Below are 21,822 nucleotides of genomic sequence, written 5' to 3'. Positions count from 1 at the left end.
TTTTCTCTGCACAACATGAATAGGTTGACAATTGCGCAGCGCGAACTCAACTCGCGAATATGGTTTTGAGACGCTCAGCGCGAAAAATTAACCACGCAAAAATAACGACATTTACACTATTTCATGAATGAGAGTGGTACCCAGTGAATTACTGTGGTATCTATTACCATGGTATTTTGCCAATAAGAATGCAGTGCCAATAAAGTTATTTGAATATCAAGATAATTCAAATGTGAATGTAGCTGTACTGGCACGAATGTCTCTTCCATCTGCTTTGCGTCCCATTCTATTCATACTGCGCAATAGTTGATTAATGGATTTGACAGCTATATTAAGGCATCCACTTTCTGACACACAAAAGTTATGTTCAGACGACAGGCCCTAACCTCTAGGAAACCTCGAGGTTAAGCTCTTGCCCCCTAACTATGACGACGTGCGTCCACACGACGAATCTTAACCTCGAGGTTACGAAACCTCAAGGTTAAATTCCTGCCCCTTTGAGTGCATTGATTTTTGTGTCCACACGGTGCTTAATTACGAGTGGGGCCCCCCGCGGCTCGTGGTTAGAGCGCTAACCATAAGATTTCTCGTGGCTCTTAACATCGAGCAAACCTCGCGGTTAGCTAACTACGAGTGCGTCTTCACGGTCCCTAACTACAGGCTCTAACCTCGAGGTTATGGCTTGTCGTCTGAACGTAACTAATGAGAGATAATAGGCAGACATACAATCTACAGGTGGTACTGCAAATGAGAAAGAGAGGGGATACAAGAGATGGACTGACATAAGGGCTTTTTACACTTGCAAATTTTTGCTTAGTCCTGTACCAACGGTGGGGCTAAGGCCCCCCTTAGCCCCACCATTGGTACCGGACTTTCCTTAGCCCACTTTCTGTTTACACTTGTTTTTGCCAAAGTGGGCTAGCCCCACCGATAATCCCGTACTATCTGGCCCTGCAAAATAGCAGGGTTAGCACCGCAATTGCGGTGCTAACCCCGCAATTGCGGTGCCAAGCAAGTGAGAGTAAACAGAATGAAGAAATAATCCGGGGCTAAGCGACGGAGACGAAGTCCGACCCTCACTGACCAATCAAAAACGAGGTAATCGTGCTGCCGGTGCGTGCGTGTACTTGTACAGTGCACAGCGTAATCATGAATATTCATGTGGTTTGGAAAGTACGGGGCTTAGAAATACGAGTGTAAAAAGGTCAGTTTTCTCCTTAGCCCAGGACAAGAGCCTTAGTACGGGATTTATTGGCGAATGTAAAAAGCTGGAAAAATTGGTACGGGACTAACGATAGTCCTGGGTCAGAGAAAGTACGGGGTTAAGAAACACAAGTGTAAAAAGGGCTATACATACAAAGACTGTATAGAGAAATAGAAGCAAATGGTGATCAGGCGTGGAAGGGTACTGTAAAACATGATATTTTGGCGGCATGAAATTTTCGCAAATTGGAGCCGACGGCCTTTTTGGCAGCATGAAATTTTCGCGAGTTGCCTCTAACATTCAATGCATATAGTGTAGACAAGAACTTTCGCGTGCATTTTAATTTCACAAATGTTGGCTCTCGCGAAATCAAAATGCACACGAACGTACCTCGTTTTACAGTATATGGATAGACAGATGGGCAAATGAATAGACAGATCGAGGGAAGGAGGGAGACATACAGCAAAGACCAAGACAGTTCTGTAAGACTTTCTCCCTGTCTGGAAAGAAGCATTGGCGGAATATTGAAACATTTTATTATCCCACCCAGTACTGTTCAATAAATCCAGAAACAGGGCAGTGAGCATCATAAATGTTAGCCTTTTGTCAAGGCCCTCTCGCTGTAATGGGCGAGCGAAGCGAGCCCAGCCGAGCGCGACAGCGCGAGGGCCTTTTGAGATCTGCGTCACACATTATTATTCATGACACGTGGACCCTACTGAATATTCATATAAACGGGTTTCGGTCGACCAATGGAATGGCGCGCTCCCCATATCACGCCTGTTCGCATTACAAAACTCTACACACAGAGAGTGTGTTTGCATGCATCACTGACCACCCGTGTGGGTCTGTGTGTGGCATGCCTTCGCTGCATTCAAATCGGGTTCGAGCAGACAGACACGCTGATTGGTCGACTTGCTCCCGAAATCTGGGAGCAAAAGTCGGTAATTCAAAGGGCTTACAAAAGGATGCGAAGCAGATCTCAAAAGGCCCTAGCGCAACCCCAATCAGCTGGGCTCTCTTCACCATACAGCGAGAGGGCCTTGACAAAAGGCTACATAAATGTGAGATTCACACTGACACAAACTAGCGATGAGATTTGCATCATGATCCAAATCTCAAGACTTTTGCCTGTGTGGACATGTTGTTATAATTGGAGAAATAATGTGATAATCGATTATTTGCACCACCTCGAGTATGCGGACACTAAGAGCACAAAAATCTTGAGATGTTTTAGCCTCTTGTTAAAAACAAATATCATTGAACAGCTTGCGAACACAAGGGCAGGGGTCACTGTTTCAGTAGATTTGGGGCACGTGTAGTTTGGTTGACAAATTATCAGGATTGGCAGTTAGCAGGATACTTCTCTCCGTGTGAATGGGTGCAAAAAATCTCGGTATTTGGATCATGATCATTATCCCGTTTTTTGTCTGTGTGAATCCGACTAATAGGGGAGGGGATAAGATAACAGCAATGCTTGCAAAGGTTTTTTGTTTAATCACTTCCATCCTCCTAGTAGCGATTGATGTAAGGACATCGTTCTCCTGACTCTAATTAATTGAAATGGTTCTATCTACTGGCCAAGGAGCTAAAGTTCTCTGGGACCTCAACGTGATCTCTATTGACCGGATATGACCTGCTCCGCACTGTGTCATTCCAACAGGGACAGTTTGAAATGAGAGTGTAGATTTTAAACGATACACCGCTAGAATGTGTCGAAAAAAAAATCTCCTCTTTGGTCTCTCAAGACTTGTCAGAGAGTAGCCATCTCATGCCGTGATATTTGATATAAATTTGTGAGAAAACCACACCAGGGCTAGTGTTTTTGTCAACCGCTTCCCTCTCCGATTCAAACATCCTCCAAGAATTTCTTCTATATAGGACCAGCCAGGCACCTGTCGGCAAACGGTCAAGTGATACACTGACATTATCTGATCCCCTGCAGCCGATGCATGAATGTACTAGTCCCACACACTTTAACTGATGTTAGTAATGTTTTGGCACCCATGGCCTTTAGCAAATCTTGATGACTTTGTGGCATATCCTTGTGCTCCATACTACAGCGGAAATTGACAGAGACTCCAACTCTCCCGTTTTCGACGGGAGATCTCCCGCCGAAAGCCCATTTTTGCAAAATCTCCCGTTCTCCCGCTTGAGATTTGATTTCTCCCGCCCTGGCTCTGTGTCTCCCGATGGAAAGGATTTCTTACTTATATTGCTATCATGTTGAAAAAATAAGCCTTAGACAGCTCCAGAGAACATAGAACCCTAGGAACTTCGCGCTTCGCACACATCAACTTGGAGTTTCCCGTTTGCTAGGGGTTTCGAGCGGGAGAATCTCCAGATCAGAAGGTGCTTGGGGTTGGAGTCTCTGAATTGATGCAGTAACCCAAGAAATACATTTGTTCAACAGGTCTCTTAAGCAATATGTTATTAAACATTTAAATCAAATACCACTCTATGACATTCAATAATAACTTTCAATCTTAATCTTCTTGCAAACATTGATTACATTTTCTGGAATGTCACATTGTATGTAATTAAAGGACATTACAACTGGCCGCAACATCGTCGAGCATGACCCTTGTATCAAAATATATATTTTGTTTTGTTTCTTTTTTTTAAATGGGAAATGTACAGTGTATACATAAAGAGATACTTATTTAGCAGACACGTCAAGTTGTTTTAGTGCTGGGTTTAAACAAACCACAAAGCGATTGATGATTCTTTATAAATCTAATTAGTGTATATAAGCTGATTAGATTTGTGCCACTTGAGAAAGATAGTATGCTAATTCCTTGAACCTACAAGAGTGTTGACCACACATGTTATTTTTAGGCCTATTATCATTAGCCTCTGTCATTTATTTTTGGGTTCTTTTTTTCCCTAGGGGAAAGGCTAAAGGAGATACAGTGGTAACACATAATGAGAGTCCGTCGGAAATGAGATGGATGGATGTTACTACATGAAAGGAGAAGTGAGAGTCAGATTCTCCGAATCGCCAAGTTGAACGAGCCATCTATATTTAGAGTCCGAATCACGACCAGCTAGCTTGCCACTCTAGCCAGCCAGCCAGCCAGCCAGCGAGTACTGCCATACCAGGACGGTGGGTGGGAGTGGGGATGGGGATGGGGGTGGGGGAGGGGATGCCTGTCGTATCCGGGTACACCCGCTTGCTGGCTGCGAGGGCTTCGTTCCAAGAAGCAACCTATCTGAAGGACTTGTCTTGTCCATGAAGGCTTGGACATATGCCTCAATCATCTCTCAAGCATCTCTGGCAATGTTGAAGGCATGACAGCCCCTTTCCAACTTGCTACTGAGTGATATTTCATGAATAATTCAGAAGTCAGAATACTCCTTTTCTTAGCAGAATTGTTGTCATGCCGTTCGTTTCAATTTTTCAGTTCTCTCACATTTTTATGTGCTTAGTTTCTAACCCTCATCATGCAAAAAAAGAAATCAATCAAATATTTAAGAACCTTCAAGAACATTTAAAACTTCTTGATGCATAATGAGATTTTATATTAATACTAAAACTACACATGAAATTACACAACATTTTTTTTTTCTTCATGAAATTTCTTTCTATAAAATTACTCTCCAGCAAAGTTTCCCTTACAAAAGAAAGTGACATCAAGAATTGAGAAAGATCAACAGAAACCGAGCAAAACAAAACCAGGGGATCCATTGACGTTTGTCCATCACTAACTTTCAAAAGTAATCAAAACTTTTTCAAAATATTTACTTCCGTATTGCTCACTGTTAAAATGACAGTTGGCTTCTGTTTCTTTGTTTTCAGTTAAAGAAACCTCTTCTCTAAGTGACATTCCCCCACTGATCTCTGATGTTCGTGTTCCGGTTTCAAAACCTACATGGTATCCTAAATGAGGGTGTGTCATGGAGTGGTCATACAGGAGGATGCCACAGTGACCGGTATGAAACTGAGATACGGAATGTCTCAGAACCTCCCGTCTGATGAATACTAGAACAAAACAAAAAACAAGTCTTGATGACGTTTCTGCGGGATGGCTAGTTTTCAAAAGTAGGGATTTTTTTCCCTCTCCTCCTCCCACTTGTAAAACTCTTCATTAGAGGCATTTGCGATTATTAACCTGTCAACTTTGTCCAACACTAAACCCTGGCAATGAATGAATGAATCAATGAAGACAAATTTAGCACACTCAAACTGCAGTGACGATAAGATTATCTTGAGGCTGATGACTTCTTGATTTGCATTTATAACCACTTGATGCTCTATGTTTAGAAAGACGGCCTAGGGGACTTGTCCCTACTATGAAATGCCTAAGTGGATTAATGAGCCTAACTGCAGGTTCTATTTTACTACAATAGCACGAAACAAATTGCAGCTAATCTCAAGTTTTGCATCTTCTTTTCCCACACAAATGCGTAGGTGTATTGACCTGGGTGATTGTGTAATGAGCAATGCTTGATTTCCTCAATCAACTCTGTCTAAGTAATGCAACCTTCATGGCTCTTTGTTTCCTGTAGACTGCATGGCAGCTTTGCACATTAACCCCGTAAGTTGATGGAGAAACAGGAAAATCATCTTCCAAAATGTGCTGCCAAATCAGAATCAGTTATAAATATACCAATTATAGGGCTTTGGACAATTTTGCAAAAAAAAAAAAAAAAAAAATAGAAGAATTATTTACATATGAATGATAAAGCACTCTGATGAAAGAGAATGTATTTTTTTTTCTCTCTCTCTTTTCTGTCTTTCCCCCCTTTTTTACTACACCAAAAAACAATATAAATGAATATAAGAGTCAGATTTTTTTTAAACAAAAGTTTTTCTGAGTTAGATGAAGAATACATCCCTGGGCATGAATACAGTAGAATAAAATAATGTGTTAATATTTGAGTAAAGTTGGGCACAATTACAACAGCCACTGCAGTCTCTATGTTGTGATAGCCTCTGGTCATGGCACTGTGATTGGTTACTTTAGGAAGTCAGTTGGTTTACTCAGTCCCTGTAAAAACGAAAAGCCACTTCACACTCAACTAGAAATATCACTGAAGGTGATTAATACCCCCGCCCCGTGACGACAGTCTTACCCAAGGAATGATCTTTCCTTGATCTTCTGCCATTTAAATGCCGTTACCATGGCAACGCAGCTTCCGACACGTCCGAAAAATATGTCTTGCACATCTTCCCACCAAGACTATTGTGAGTGCCACATTTCATAAGCTTTTGTCAAAAACTGAGGAAGTAGTTCAATCCACAAGATCTTTCCTTGATCTTCCGCCATTAATATGCCGTTACCATGGCAACGCAGCTTCCGACATGTCCAAAAAATATGTCTTGCACATCTTCCCACCAAGACCAATGTGTGTGCCACATTTCATGAGCTTCAGTCGAATACAGAGGAAGTAGTTCAATCCGCAAGATCTTTCCTTGATCTTCTGCCATTTATATGCCGTTACCATGGCAACGCAGCTTCCGACACGTCCGAAAAATATGTCTTCCACATCTTCCCACCAAGATCAAGGTGTGTGCCACATTTCATAAGCTTTGGTCAAAAAACTGAGGAAGTAGTTAAATCCGCACGATCTTTCCTTGATCTTCTGCCATTAATATGCCGTTACCATGGCAACGTACTTTCGGGTACTGTCAAAAAATGCGTCTTGCACATCTACAACCAAAGGCACACATCTGTACCAAGTTTCACGGAAATTGGGCAAAAACTGAGGAAGTAGTTTGCAACACAAAATTTTCCATCATTTTGGCTCATAATATGTGAGCTGTTACCATGGCAACATACTTTTTGTCACTGTCAAGAAATGTGTCATGCTGACCTATATCCTAAGACAAACATTCAATATGAATTCCATGAGAATTGGAAGAACACTGATGAAGCAGTTTTGCCATGAAGCATTTTGCCCTATATTTTACCAATAACATGCCGTTACCATGGCAACGCACTTTTTGCCACTGCGGAAATATGTGTCTTGCACATTAACATATTCAGATGAACATCTGTACCTAATTTCATAAAAATTGATCAAAAACTGTGGGAGGAGTTCGCGACGCAAGATTTGTACCCATTTTTGCCCATAATATGCCGTTACCACGGCAACGTACTTTTGGGTACTGTCAAAAAATACGTCTTGCACATCTACAACCCAAGGCACACATCTGTGCCAAGTTTTATGGGAATCGGTTGAAAACTGAGGAAGTAGTTCGCGACGCAAGATTTGCAACGGACCGACCGCCCGACCGACCGCGACCGACCGCCTGACCGACCGCCCAACCGCCCGACCGTCCGCTGATTCCTATATACCCCCTTCAAACTTCGTTTGGCGGGGGTATAATAATAACTGGAGTACACTCCAAGCCGACACAACAGTAGAAAACTTATCAGGATTTGGACATGGAATTTTAAAGTTTCCAGAGTGTCTAATGAAAGCAACCACAAGTGCAAGTTTGACGTGTTGAAGATGTACCCAGGATAATTGCCTAAGAAATGTTTTATTCCTTTGTTCAAACATATGAAATGCTGAATGCTTCTAGTTCATGAATATGATGCAATTTATATATAGATATTAAGGATATTTATCAAAATTAATAGATGCAGTCCGATGTGAATAGCACAATCTACTTCTAATTCAGCACATCTACTTTCCAAGCTGGCTTTTTACAATTTACTGAAAGATAAACCCATGCGAGTGTACACCCTCATAAGTATGGGCCTATATGTGACCCTTTTAAAGACTCACATATCAAGTTTTGAATTCTAGCATTTTTAACCCGTTGAGGATGGACTGATTTTGCTACAAGATGCATTTCCAATAGAAACTTGCCAGAGTATTCTCTGGACTCAACGGGTTAAGTTTTCCAAACTTTGAGCCCACTCACAACGCATCACTTGCCCAAACTTACTAAAGGATATAACCAACCAAAAGGGGAAGAAAGCCTGTTCCCACATACCTGCATTTTTTTTTTGAAAGCTAAATAGCTTCAAAGAATGGATGCCGTCAAATTTAAAAGATCATAACAACATGATTCATGCAAATTTAACATGTTTGATTTTCTATAAACCATTTTCCCACTGTGACTACTGACAGAAAGTTCTAGGTAACTGTATGTGGTATTGCAATATCAGAAGGCAATGGTTAAAAGGGTGCACCGGTTCATCCCCCCCCCCCTTTTTATCACTAACTGCCCCTGTCTGCATGTCGAGGCCTGACAGAAAAATTTGACAGTCCAAAAAACATGAGGTCAGGAGCCAAATAGTGGGCTTTTCATGAATGACGTCATCAGCGACTGCAGCACTTGAGGACACAACGGAGGACCTGAAATTAATCCTATTGTTGCTGTTTCTACTTATTTTCTTTCTCCAGGGAGAACAGGATTAACGTGACAAACTTTGATTTGGTGACGCAAAGGGAGAGGCAAAATACAAAATCAAAAAACACCAACAACCTTTGATTTTGCTTTCAAAATGAATACTCTTGCTCTGAAAGTGCAGATAAAAACACCAACATAGAGAGTTGAGTACGAGTAAACTTTTACATATACACATACAGAGTGTGGCTAAAATATCCTGCAGTTAATAGTCCATCTCAGTTCATTTTATGACAAGTATTTCTATAGAGGTAAACCAGAGACGATAGATAAAATGTAGGTTCTATGGGTTACTCTTCCAGTGAAATGTGCACATTGCCGGAGATAATCATGTCCCTGGCAAACAGGCATTATTGCTGTGCATTAAATTTTCTGATATCTTTATCAATTCTTTCTTCTTCTGGTTTAGCCCATGTCCTTTACTTTTGAAGGTTATTATAGTATTTGAATACTACCAGGGCCACTTTGTGACACCCACATTTTATCAAGTCCCCTCCCCCCAAAGCATCCCATAGCTGTGATAAATTGGACAGTTTGATTGTGAAATGGGTTAAAGTGTCATTTTCAAATATTTAAGTAAGTCCCCATAAGATAGAGCAGAGTAAAAACCTTTCAGTGATACCTTACTTGTTACTTAACAAGGAATATTCTTTAATATATGATTTAAAAAATCACATATTTTCTATCACATTCGCCTTTTTTTTTTTTTTTGCTGCTTCAGTTACAAATATCTCAAACTAACAAAAATTGGAGTTAAATCCTTTTGCGATCAAACCCTTCAACTGTACCATGTCCTTGAAAAGGCAACCAGGTTAATAAAGCCAAATGTTGATACACTGCCGAGTTCATCCCGACACAACAGATGGACTTAGAGCATGTGTGATACTCATACACCTGAACCGACTAATACCTATCACCAGGACCACTGTCAGCACACCTTAAGTTATGCATGGAGGTATAGCGTATACACTTTTTTTTTTCTGCATAAAGCCTCATATTTGGGCTCCGGTCACTGCTCTGTGCTGGAAGCACGCTAAAGAAAGGACGTAGCAACACACTCTCACTGGATGACATCAGTGATAAACGAAAATAGATGAAGGAATACCGGTAATGACTGTGCAGACATTCACATGTCCTGTGAAGCTAAGACAAATGTTGTTATGGTTTCTTACCATATGTATTCAAAGGGCATTTTGACTCAAACAATCAGGAAGAGACGCCATGGACTCGCAAACGGCGGGCATTCCAAATGACGCTAACAGAGCTGGGCGATGTTTGCACGAACACAGCCCAACTGTGACATTTTCCCGACACCGGACTGGTATCGCACAGTGCATTTGTTTTCATTATTCTTGTAATTTGTGACGACACCGAGGCAGGAATCACGCAAATGATTGTGGGTTGCCCATCTGTGACATGCATTGCTGCCAAGACTGGCTTGATTATGAAAAAGAACAGACAAAACAGAAATAGAATGTTGATAAGTAGGAAAATACATGGAGAAAACTCAATACACTGTGGCAGCAGAACATTATTGCTAAAATAGCGGCCGAATGCTGAATTAAGATTTGAAATGCCACAAACACACAGTCACAAACAAGGGGGCACACATGTTCATTCACTTTTACATAAACTTAAATAAACATGGGGAATGAAAACAAAAAGATATATATTTCTTTACACAGCCCTAAACCACGAGATTGACAAATACATCTAACTGTTTTAAATGAAAATTCCCTCTTGCAACTGTTTTCCTGGATGAGAAATATCATCTGCAGACAAAAGTGCCCATTTTGATTTTTGTATGCAGTTTTTATATCTTTATCTTGTGTGTGAGATTGATACGACGGCAGGAATAATTTTACAAATCTGATGAATTATTGAAGATGATATGAGGATGAAGTGCCGATGCCTCGCAAGCAGTGAAGACGTGGTGCTGATCCCCCACGTGGAATTCAATTACGATATTCATTTTAGGGAATCAGGGCAATCCTGAAAAGCTCAGTGTCAATCTAAGTGCTTGGCCAGAAGAAAAATGTAAATAGTAGATCTGCATCAGAATCTGAAATGATTAGGATTGAAAATGTTGACAACAAGTCTTTCTATTTTCTTATGTAGTTGTTATTTGGGGTCAAAGTGGTGGATTACAATTGCATATTCTTAACTTAGTGTGCAACAAATTGCCCCCTGAGATATGGCATACAAAAATACTACACACTGGGTTCTACAAATACCCCCTTTCAGACTAATAAATTTTCACAGGAATATATGACAAACAGACAAGGAATGTTTTTATGTGTCTGAATGGTCATATAATACGTTGTTTGAATATACATCATCTATCAAAACAATGGTTTGAGCATCAGTTCATCTGATTATCAAATATTCATACGACATAATGTATTCATGCCTGAAAGATCTTATATCCATACGTCGTGTAAGTAGGTAGGGCTTATTTGGGAACTACTGTAAAAGTGGAAATTTTCGAGGTGTTGAAATTTTCGTACATTTCACGCAACCAGAAACTAGCGCGAAAATAAAAGCATGCGAACATTTTTGCTTGCCATATGTTCCGTACTTACTGCCTTGATTCCGCAGAATTAAAAACACATGAAACTCTTCTTCCTAGGCTGAGTGCGTAAAATTAGTCGCGCGAAAATATCAATTTTTACAGTATTGGATGAATCAAACGCAACTTATAAACACAATGTGCAAAGCATCAAGGGCAGTCAATGGTACCTCTTACCCACCTCAGCATGAAGAATCTCATGGCATGACCCATGGAAGTAATGGGTTTTGTTGGTATTATTTTTACACTGATCAGTTATAGGGACTCAGCTCAAGGGACTAAAAAAAAAATACTAAAATGCTTTAAAGGGACGGTACAGTATTGTTGGAGATGAGAATTGGTCTTTTAACTTTTTGCAATATACCAAGAAAACACTTATGAAATAGTACAGAGCATACCATTATAAGAGGAATTCAAAGTTTATTTGATGAAAATCGGGTTTGGAATGACTGAAACATCCAAAAACAAAGTAAAACAAAACGAACGTAATAAAAGGTTGTTCCCAAACTTTATTTGAATCGCTCTGTTTTGGATATCTCAGCCATTTCAAATCCAATTTTCATCAAATAAACGTTGAATTCCTCATGGAATTACATGCTCTTTCATACTTCATAAGAGGTTTCTCATTATCTCACCAAAAAATGTTAGAAACCTGAAATTAGGTCTCAACCAAAACTATACGATCCCTTTAAAATGCTCTCATCAAGGTGACTTTGGGGTGATGTCTGAGATGTCTCCTGACAATGTGGCGACCACTATTGCTTTCTAGCAGGATGGCCACTGGAACCCTTTCCCTTAACTCTTCTCTAGCATCAAGTGCTGCCTCAGCCATCACAAACCGCTCTGACGAAGCTGCTTCAACTGCTTCGGCCATCTTCTTCCTGCCCTTCAGGCCTCAAAGGGCCCTTGGTTGGCATGGCGGAGGGACAGTTCTACTCTTGTCTCAATTGGAGCTGTCCCATTGCAACACAAGATAGTACAAGGAGAAGCACCAGTGGCAGGAAGAAATACTACTTAACCCGTTGAGGACGAGTCCTTAGAATACTTGGGCAGGCGTCTATGGGAAATGCATGTTGTAGCAAAATGAGTCCGTCCTCAACGGGTTAATGATGAGGACCTTGACAAAGATGTATCTGACTTGGGACAAATAGGAGTGACTGTGACTCAACAATGCCAGCAAAGCACTCAGTCATCACATGGTCTCTAAAGCGGCTCCAGCAGCATTGCAGAGATGTCACCACATTGTCGATGCAACATGCCTCTTCAGTCTCCTTGGTCTGCAGCACATCTTGAAGATGCTTTTCGAGGTGGCGCACAGATGTCGGTGAGACTTGCTGGAGACTGGGAAAAAGTCTTTAAAAAAAAGAATCAAACAAGTTTGGTTTTCTCCCCTCTGATTAATATTCTCTTGCTTTCACGAATGCCTTGTCCGCTTTAGACTACTTAACGGAATAATGTCGGAATTTCGGAGCTTGGGTATTTGTTCCAAGTTTATCGTGTCACTGCCGGCAACTAGGGATAGCCAGGTGGAAGTAGTGCCGCTTCCCGGAAAGCAGTAGATGACAGGTTTGAGTCCCGTGGTTCTTTTTTTTTTCCTGACATGTTTGTTAAATTACAGATCAGAAACTGCAATCTTACAAATTCACTTGTGGAGGGAGACAAACTGAAGAAAATTCACACCTCAACCTTCACCCCTCCCGATTAATAATCTCTTGATTTCAGGTTTGGTTTTCCTGTGATTCCGCCATAGACCAACAAGTCTTTAGGAGACGATGTTGTGGAGATGTCCCTGCAACCAGTGAAGACTTGAATGGCCACCAGGTTGCTGTCTAGTCTCCAGGGCAATGAGTTCCCCTTTTTAGGGCAGATTTCTTCTCTTTTCTTTTTTTAAACAAAAGTACAGTGATCTGTGACTTTGACCTTTGCCCTATCATGTTCGTGCAAATATTTGTCAATCTATTTCTACCATGTCCACCAACTGACAATATATACCCCCTAGAATAGTCTATCATTTCTATATTTCTCATTAAATGTTATATCATCGATATTCCTCTGTGATAGAATTGAAAAAAAAGACAGCTGTAGCCACAGTTCAGTAACCTTTGGCTTTTGACCTTGTGGGATTTTGCCCCAGATTTACACAGGTCATTTGAACATCCTGTAGCATACATGGATCAAGGCACCAAGAAAATCTACCAACCATCTCTTATCACATTGGGACGACAAGATCGGGGATGAACGGAATTGGGCGAATCATACAACCCAAAGAAAAACATTATGCTTCTATCTGGCACCGTGCGGGGGCGGTGACATTAAAGAACAACAAAACAGAGACGTTTATGAAGGCATTGAACTGAGGAACCAGACATGATTCCATGCAGTTTTAATGAACGCTTGGAATATATGAGGTGGTCTGCTCTTGAAAAATAAAAATGGTCTCAAGTTTATTGTCCATTTGCTGGGTTTTAGAGCACTCATTGCAACTGTAGGCTATGCAAAATACATCTGGGAGGAGTCCAGTAAAGATAAAGAATAAGTACGAAAAATAGGCAATTACTTGGCTATCTAGTAAATCAATCACTGGGGAAGTTATTGTACATATGCATCCTACAATGTTGGTGATGCAGACTTCGAAGTAGAAAACTTATTTATGGAATGACATGAAATATGAGTCTAAGTTTAGGCAAAGTCTAAGTAAGAGTACCTTCTCCGAAACATATAGTTAATGTATGTGTTTGTAAGACATCAGTCGTAAAATATATGCATTTTGTTATTGCCATTGCTATTTTTATACAACATTGTCCCTCGTACAATTCATTTATGGTCAATTTTCCTTTTTGTTTGATTTTTTTTACATATACACATTGCACAAGAAGCTGCATCACTTCAATGATCCCACGCATTTATCTCTGAGTTGTTTTTTATTCTTCAGCTTTGTATCAGGCTACAAATGATGCACGTGTTTGAGTGCATCAGTCGAAATTGTGGGCGAATGCTTAACCCATGATACGACGTCGAGTAGGTTTCTGCTAAATTCCATAGTTACCGCATGCACACCATTTCAACTGACAATTTTCTGGCCAGAAATCCACTTTTTTTGTTCACGTTACCTGACAGCATATTTACTGGATTATTGTCCTTTTGGCCTGCCATAGACAAACAAAAAACCCATGCATCCAGTACCTCAAAACCATGCATGTGTCCAGTAATCACTAGATGCATGATTTTCGAGCCAATATGTGTCACTTACTGAGTGTGCGAACGCTTGCTTAGAGCGCAAACCTTTGCTACAAGTGCACAGTAATATGTTTACAGTGGCTGTCCTCTGTGAGGCAGTGTGCCGCCAGTTAAAATCGACACACAGCTCTCGACCAATGAGATTGCAGGATTTTGGCAACCCATTCTATAATAGCATCTGATCACACAAGTACTGAAAGTTAAGGGGTTTCAGAAATGAATTCCGTGCTTGGGCTTTCCAGAGCTCAGTCGGTATGTAGCGATGGTCTGGCAATCCAGAGGTCTCGGTTATGAATCCTGATGAAATCCCGCTTTCTTTGCTCATTTTCATTAAAACTTCATCCCCACGTAGGAAGTGAAATGATGCTGTACCATTATCAAAGGCAGGCGACAAACAACTTGACCGACACATCACACGTTTCAGAGGGAACATTCTAGGGTCGAACATTTGTATGAATTCTTTTTTTACCATCAGCAATTATAATAATGAGGGATCTCTGTCCATCTCTCTTCTGTTTTTTGTTCATTCTTTCTCTTACGCCCAGCCTCAGACTGGAGTTACTCCGGCAATGTCTGGGATATGTGAGGGTAATCTTTTTTCACCCCGCCTGAATGGTCCCCGAAAAATGTTGCCTCAACACCATGATGCCGCAGTAACTTTTGCCAAATTCTGCTCTGGCACTATACCCTGACATTACCGCTACACTACCCCGACAACCCTACTATCAGAACACATTCCTTTGACGCACTCAACCCGCACGCGCAACATTGCAGACAGAGGATGATTAACACACAATATGCTGATCACATGTGCAGATTGTAACCACTGATCTCCATGTAGTTGATATCCGTGATTGTATGTGCACAGTGTAGAACAACAGGTGGAACTGACCGGTAGACGTGGTAGTCACATGGTTTCAGTAGACACACCCCATTCGTGGAAGCCTACCTGGGTAGAGTTTACGGTGTGTTTATGAAAACGGCACCCCTCACTCTCTCCTGCAATTTTATTTGAATTTTAGAGGAATTTTGTTCTCGGGATGTCAAACAGGGCTTCACTCTTCACTTGCAGGGCAGTGAGTTGGCTTAGTCAGTAGTGCGTCTGCCTCACAATCCAAGGGACCACGGTTCAATTCCCAGGTCCTACTGAGCAATGTTGTGTGTAATCATACTGTCCCCCTCTAGAAAGAGGCAAAACACTCTGTCCCTCAGACAGGACAATGATTGGAGGTCCTGTGTGTGAGAGAGTCACAACTCATGCACGTAAAGCATCCCGTTTCATTCATTCATCGCAAAAGAGCAGAGTGTTTAACTCTTTATGTGCCACGTTCGCATGCCCGACTCAGTCGACGGCGTGCCAAATTTGCATATTCTGCTCAAACGCACAAAGCCGCCCAAACCGATCAATAAATAACCAAATGCCGCGGTACAATTAAAGCGTTTCTCGCGATTCCATTCCTGTCACATGTTGCTTGCATTTTATGTGGTGAGTGGCTATCAAGTGGTGTTCTGTACTGGATTTGCGGGTAAATTCTAAGTTTCAGGCACTCTTTTGTGTGCAAAAGTCATGCCTCTAAAATAATGTAGTAACTGGTCATTCAAAAGAAAAGCGATCATAGATTTGTCATACAATTTACATCAAAGCAAAGCTTGAATTTTCGTTACAACTTTACTCATTACATGTCCAGGGTAACGAAAATCTATTGAACTTATATAGATTTGAAAAAAAGAATGTTTCCCCAAAGCATGACTACATTGCTTTCTCAGAATAATGTGGCACACAGGGGGTTTACACCATGGCACATTTGGTCTCGTCCTTACATTCAACTGAACCCCATGGAAGACCAGCTATTGCAGCTGAATATTGGCTATCAAGCCATCCTCTCATATGGAAAAGAAACAAACAAACAAAAACAAAACCGATTTTCATCAAAGAAACTTTTGACACCCCTTAGAATTGCATGCTCTAAGACCCCATTTACGGTGCGGGGCCGGGCCGGAGCCCCGCAATTTTGTCCGTTTACACTGCTGGGCTCGGCAGCGCTTTTAATTCAAACCTTTCAATATTTTGTCGTAGTGGCGTTCTGCTTGTAAACAAATGCAATTTGGTATTGTCTGGTTTTCAGACCCTTTGCCAACTGAATACCGTGGTGACAAAGTCGCCGTTCGGGCAAAGGCCTTTGTCGAAGGAAAAAATCCTTTGCAGGACAAAACCACCTTAAACTATGCTAGTTTTCAACGTTGAAGTGGTTAATATTCTGATTAGCGAAATAGTACAGGCAGAGGGTTTGGAAGCCAGACTAAAATTGGCCGCGCATTTGGCCCAGTTTGCATTTACACTGAGAAAAGGCAGGGCTTGGCCGCGGCCGAGACCACCTCCAGAGCGAGGCCATATGGGAGGCCAATTTTGGCCTTGAATTTGGCCTTTTATGCGTTTACACTGAAGCGGGGCTGGGCCGGGCCGCGGCTCGGCCGCGGCCGAGCCTCGCACTGTAAATGGGGTCTTTGACATCTCATATGAAGAGTGGTTTCTGAATATCTCACAAAACGTTAAAAGCTAAATCCTCACCTCAACCAGAACTGTACAGTCCCTTTAAGTACTTTTTGAGTTATTTTGCACACGGACAAACAAACCAACAAACCAACGGTAACGAAAACATAACCTCCTCCCTTGGCGGAGGTAGTAATACATGTACTCTCTTCACCAACAGAGACATGCTCATTGATCAGTTTGTGCAGCATTTCTTTCCCCCTATGTTTGTTAAAAATGTAAAAGACATACAGTTTTCACAAAGATATGACAAGCCATCCTTGCATACCTGTGAGGTCTTGATGGAGATCCAATTCTTGGGGGTGTCTTAACCCGTTGAGGACAAGTCTTGAGTATACTCGGGCAGGGGTCTATGGGATGTGCGTGTTGTGGCAAAATCAAACCGTCCTCAATAGGTTAATAAGGCAGAGACTTACAACAATGCTAGCCCTTGCGGGGACAATGAAGTTCCTGTCAAGGGTAGGTCAAATGGACAGGGTTGATGCTTTAAAAAAAAATTCATCCATGATTACTTCTCATCTGAGTAAGTTTGACATTTGATAGCCCTGGGCTTACGCTCCCAATATCCAACTCTCTGGCCAGGCAAGATGGATCAACCTACGTCAAAATGTTAGTGTCTCTAATAGCACTGCTGTTGGATTGAACATTGACGTCAAATTGAGAAGAAAAAGTATATTGGGGGGGGGGGGGAGTTTATATTCTGCTCAAGTTCACAGATGAACTAAACTGGGAATTTAGGCAAAAACCTCGTACTGACATCATTCACGTGCGACGATATTTGACTGAAGCTTTAATATACAGATGTGAAGAGAGACTGTGTTATTAATCATTTATCTACATAATATACAGCATGAAGCTTCTTTTGATTTTCTTCCCAAGCCATGTGTGAGAATCTGCAATACATTTCAAGAGTATGAATGAAGCATTGCACCCGATAAGACTGCCCTGAAACAACATTAGTCTCTTCACATGGTTCAACAGCCCTTCACCTATGAGGCTAAGCCCACACAATGGGCGAATCATGATGCAGAATTACAGTGGTTCACACTTCATGCAGCAACACAATTTGTAGAGGGTGCCTCAACCACTTAACTCTTCAAGTGCCATGGTGGAAACCCCCTGTGTGCCACATTATTCTGAGACAGTAATGTAGTCATGCTTTGGGAAAACATTCTGTTTTTCAAATCTATGCACATTTTATAGATTACGGTTAAGCTGGACATGCAGTGAGCAAAGTTCTAGAGAAAATGCCGAGTTTTGCTTTGATGTAAACTACATGGCAAATCTATGACTGTTTTCCTTTCAAATGACCAGTAGCTACATTATTGTAAAGGCATGACTTTTCCACACAAGACAGTGACAGAAACTGAGAATTTACATGGAAATCCAGGAGGGAACACCGCTTGCTAATCAATCACCACTTAAAATGCAAGCTACGTGAGAGGGGAACGGAATCGCGAGAAATGTTTTCATTGTACTGTGGCATTTGGCGATTTATCCATCGGTTTGGGCGGGTTTGGGCGTTTGAGCAGAATATGCGAAGTTGGCACGCCGTCGACTGAGTTGGGTGTGCGAACGTGGCACATAAAGAGTTAGATGCTTGGCACAACTGCTCAGCCAGCATCCACGCCGGCAGGCATGGCTGCGCCCATTTGCGCAGGAAAGTCCCAACAAGTGGGGTATGGCCACGCAGGTCTAGCACCATTTTGATAGCCTCGGACTCGGATCCAGACCTAATGCTGTGTAATCTTCCCTGTTAAGCAGAGAATAATGTCAGAGTGCAGGCAGGCCAATATCGCAGACTACTCTAAATTACCTGTTGCTCTCATTTTTTTGCTCCCTTCTTTGGAGGGATGCAATGCCAATCACATATGACCCAATTCTGATGTGGGAGGGAGGAGGGAGGACAGGCAGGGCTAATTGGAATGACTGCATTTTGGCTGGCCTACTTGGGACAAGCTCAGGTGACCTAGAACTTTTGGTAGCCTCATCAAATTCCAGTTCGGCTAGACACATTCACAAACTGTTATAGGACTACAAGTATGCCTCATAAGTTGGAGTTAATAACTCAAGACACTTTTATAAGATGTACACTAAACATCTGTATTAATGATGATGCATATTCCATGATTCCTCTGTGTCATTAACAAGTTTAGCAAGATAGCAAAACATTATTCATAATTTTCAAGTTGCCGAACTTGTACAATTTGCTTAAAGTGTTGGAATAATCATTTCATCTCAAAAGGAAAGAAGGAAAGAAGAAGCTTGCAATCGTATGTATAACCCTTAAATCTGAAAATCAAATCTGTCATTATTCTCCCAATAGGAGTGAAACCGTTTTAGTCTTAAAGGCTTTGAGTGGGTTTGAAAGTGCTGTTTTATTTTTTGCTTTCTTTTATCTTCAAACGGAATCCCACAGGGGATGTGATTCATGGCTGAGGCTGAGCATGTGATAGGCTCTTAAACAATGATAGGATACATGATCAACAATGAACAAACCACATGCCATATGTATAAATGTATACACAGACAGAGATAGAGATAGAGATGTAGATATAAACAGAAACATGTAATATGTGTTTTTTGAATTCCTACTATGAACATCACAAGCTCGGTCTACTGTTCACTCTTTTGCACAGGAATCAGTTTTCCTTTAGTAATGGCTGCAGACAGTATCAATATCCATACGTACTGTTAGCCACTGACCTTTGGGTCACGAAAGAATATCACATTGAAATAACTGTGCGGATGTGCTATTGATTATGTTGAGATGGAGGAAGCATGAACTTGAACTTGATTGAACTCAAAGAGCATGTATATGGATATACAGTGATTCATTTGAATATGATAATCATTTGAATATGATAATCATTTGATTACAATAAATATTTCAATCAGGGACACAGTACAGTGATTCAAGTCTTAAAGCAAGTGGCTAAAGATGTCCGATAATGACAGGAATTACTTCATTTTGAGGTTTTACATCAAAACTATGCACAGCAACATATATTCTAGACACTCACCCCCAAAACCATAAACTTTGTCCACTTTTGCAGCCAAAAAAAAAGTAATTATGCTGAGTAATTATAGAATGCACTGGAACACTGATTTGGTTAAGGGGAAGATTTGTGGTTGACGGTGAGGGAGATTAGCCTTAAATCCAGCATGACCTTGGGAAAGTTCCACATTGCGAAGGTCAACTGTCATAGGGGATGAAGGGCTATACTGAAATAAGCCCTGACATAAATGGCTGTTCACACAAGTCTTAATTCCTCGCTAATCCATCCCATAAATGGGTGCTACTGTCAGTGTGGCGTATGAAAGAATAAATGCTTATCGAGTATGGAAGACCATTTCTGGCGGATCTCCCTCCACTTTACCTGTGCTTAGCGTGGCAGAAATTAAATTTCCGCTGTAATTATGTAAGGGATTGCTTATGTGGGACAAATTGAAACATTCCATACATGTCCTCCCACACATAATATCTATATCTCTTGAACAGGGTGACAAATTAAAAATGTGATTTTGTTTTAAAACTTTTCTTTAAACTAGCTCACTCTTCACAATTTTTCAGATATAACACAGCCTCTGATATATTGCAATGTCTGAAATAATTTTGATGCGGTAACGAATTGTAAATCCTTATGTGAGGAAAATATAACTCAATTTGAAAAACAGCCAAAATATGGAGATGGCATAAACTAGAATTGCTCATGGTTTTTATATGTATTTAATCAAATGTGAATATCTAATACACTAACTACAGATACAAAGATTAGCAATGAGAGAAATAAATCCAAATATCAATGATATCTGCATGTTATACGGCATAGCAAAAATAATGACATAAATTACACAACTCTGAAAAGACAGCTTTCAGTCCTAATTAAATAGGATTGCTAGAACATGCTGGTGAAAGAACACAAAAAAGTTCCTTACAGAACATCAATGGCTGCATTGACTATTGCGCACTTACATCCCAGAAAAAATGAGACATTCTTCACTATGACCTTATAGAAATCAGAAATTCTTCCCCGCGACAAAGTGGGGTCGGCTTGTATACAGGGGCTGTCTAGTGTGGGTAGACAAGCTCACACTTTGCTCCACTGACAGCAAACGCCATGAAGGAGAGAGCATTCAAAAAAGTACCCACAAAACAAGGTTTGCAGGCCACTCTTGATCCCCTCTCTCGCTCTCCCTCCCTCCATCTGGACAAAAAAAATCCTTGGAGCATCTTGAACCAGGAGCAAATCTTCTGCTTTAGAAAGGATTTGCTCCCATAATACCGGCACAAGGAGGACCCAACCCAACCCCTACTACCGGTATCCCGACCCCCTACTTCTTCCCCAGCTCCCAGTCTCAACCCAACCCTCTCCTACTGACAGATGAGGATGGAAGTTTTCGGGCAACCCCATGATACTGGTCAGGATTTAATTGGGATACTAGGTCATGACCTTTCCATTGTCCATTCATTCATTTCCTTTTTTGTCTGTGTAATATATGAATTTTTCACAATCATTTTTTTCAAACAAAACCAGTTCATCTTCCTTCTCTGCTGCTGCATACTAAACATATCATTATAGCTGTTGAAACTATGAACATTCTTTCTTTAACACTTGTTCTTCAAACATATTTTCTCTTCCATTTTCTTGAGGTCATGAGGCACCATGGCCCCTGTGTGGGTAGTTTCTGTTGGGTTATCTCCACTCTGCCATCTACCGGTAATACCCCCGAGTCACTAGAGGGATCACCTGGGAGATTCAATGGGGAATCCCACGTGGAACACCCGTGCAGAAATTCTTTCAAACTAGCGAACGACTTTGTGGTTAAATTTCGCCAAAGCACCACTTCTGCAGTGGAAGTACATGTTATGGTAAACATGCGCAAATTGGTCT

General features: G+C 41.2%; 1 protein-coding gene across 1 annotated transcript in view; it reads right to left on the bottom strand.

The window, feature by feature from the left end:
* Nucleotides 1-21,822, bottom strand: part of LOC139723116 (fucose mutarotase-like) — a 193,674-nt gene that overhangs the window by 23,850 nt on the left and 148,002 nt on the right. The gene's annotated exons all lie outside the window — the stretch shown is intronic.

This window comes from Diadema antillarum, unplaced genomic scaffold (assembly GCF_040938485.1).
Source record: "Diadema antillarum isolate AM-2024a unplaced genomic scaffold, OU_Dant_1.0 scf00000181, whole genome shotgun sequence".
Classification (NCBI taxonomy): Eukaryota; Metazoa; Echinodermata; class Echinoidea; order Diadematoida; family Diadematidae; genus Diadema; species Diadema antillarum.
Note: the sequence above shows the minus strand (reverse complement) of the source record. Positions and strands in the feature narration are given on the sequence as shown.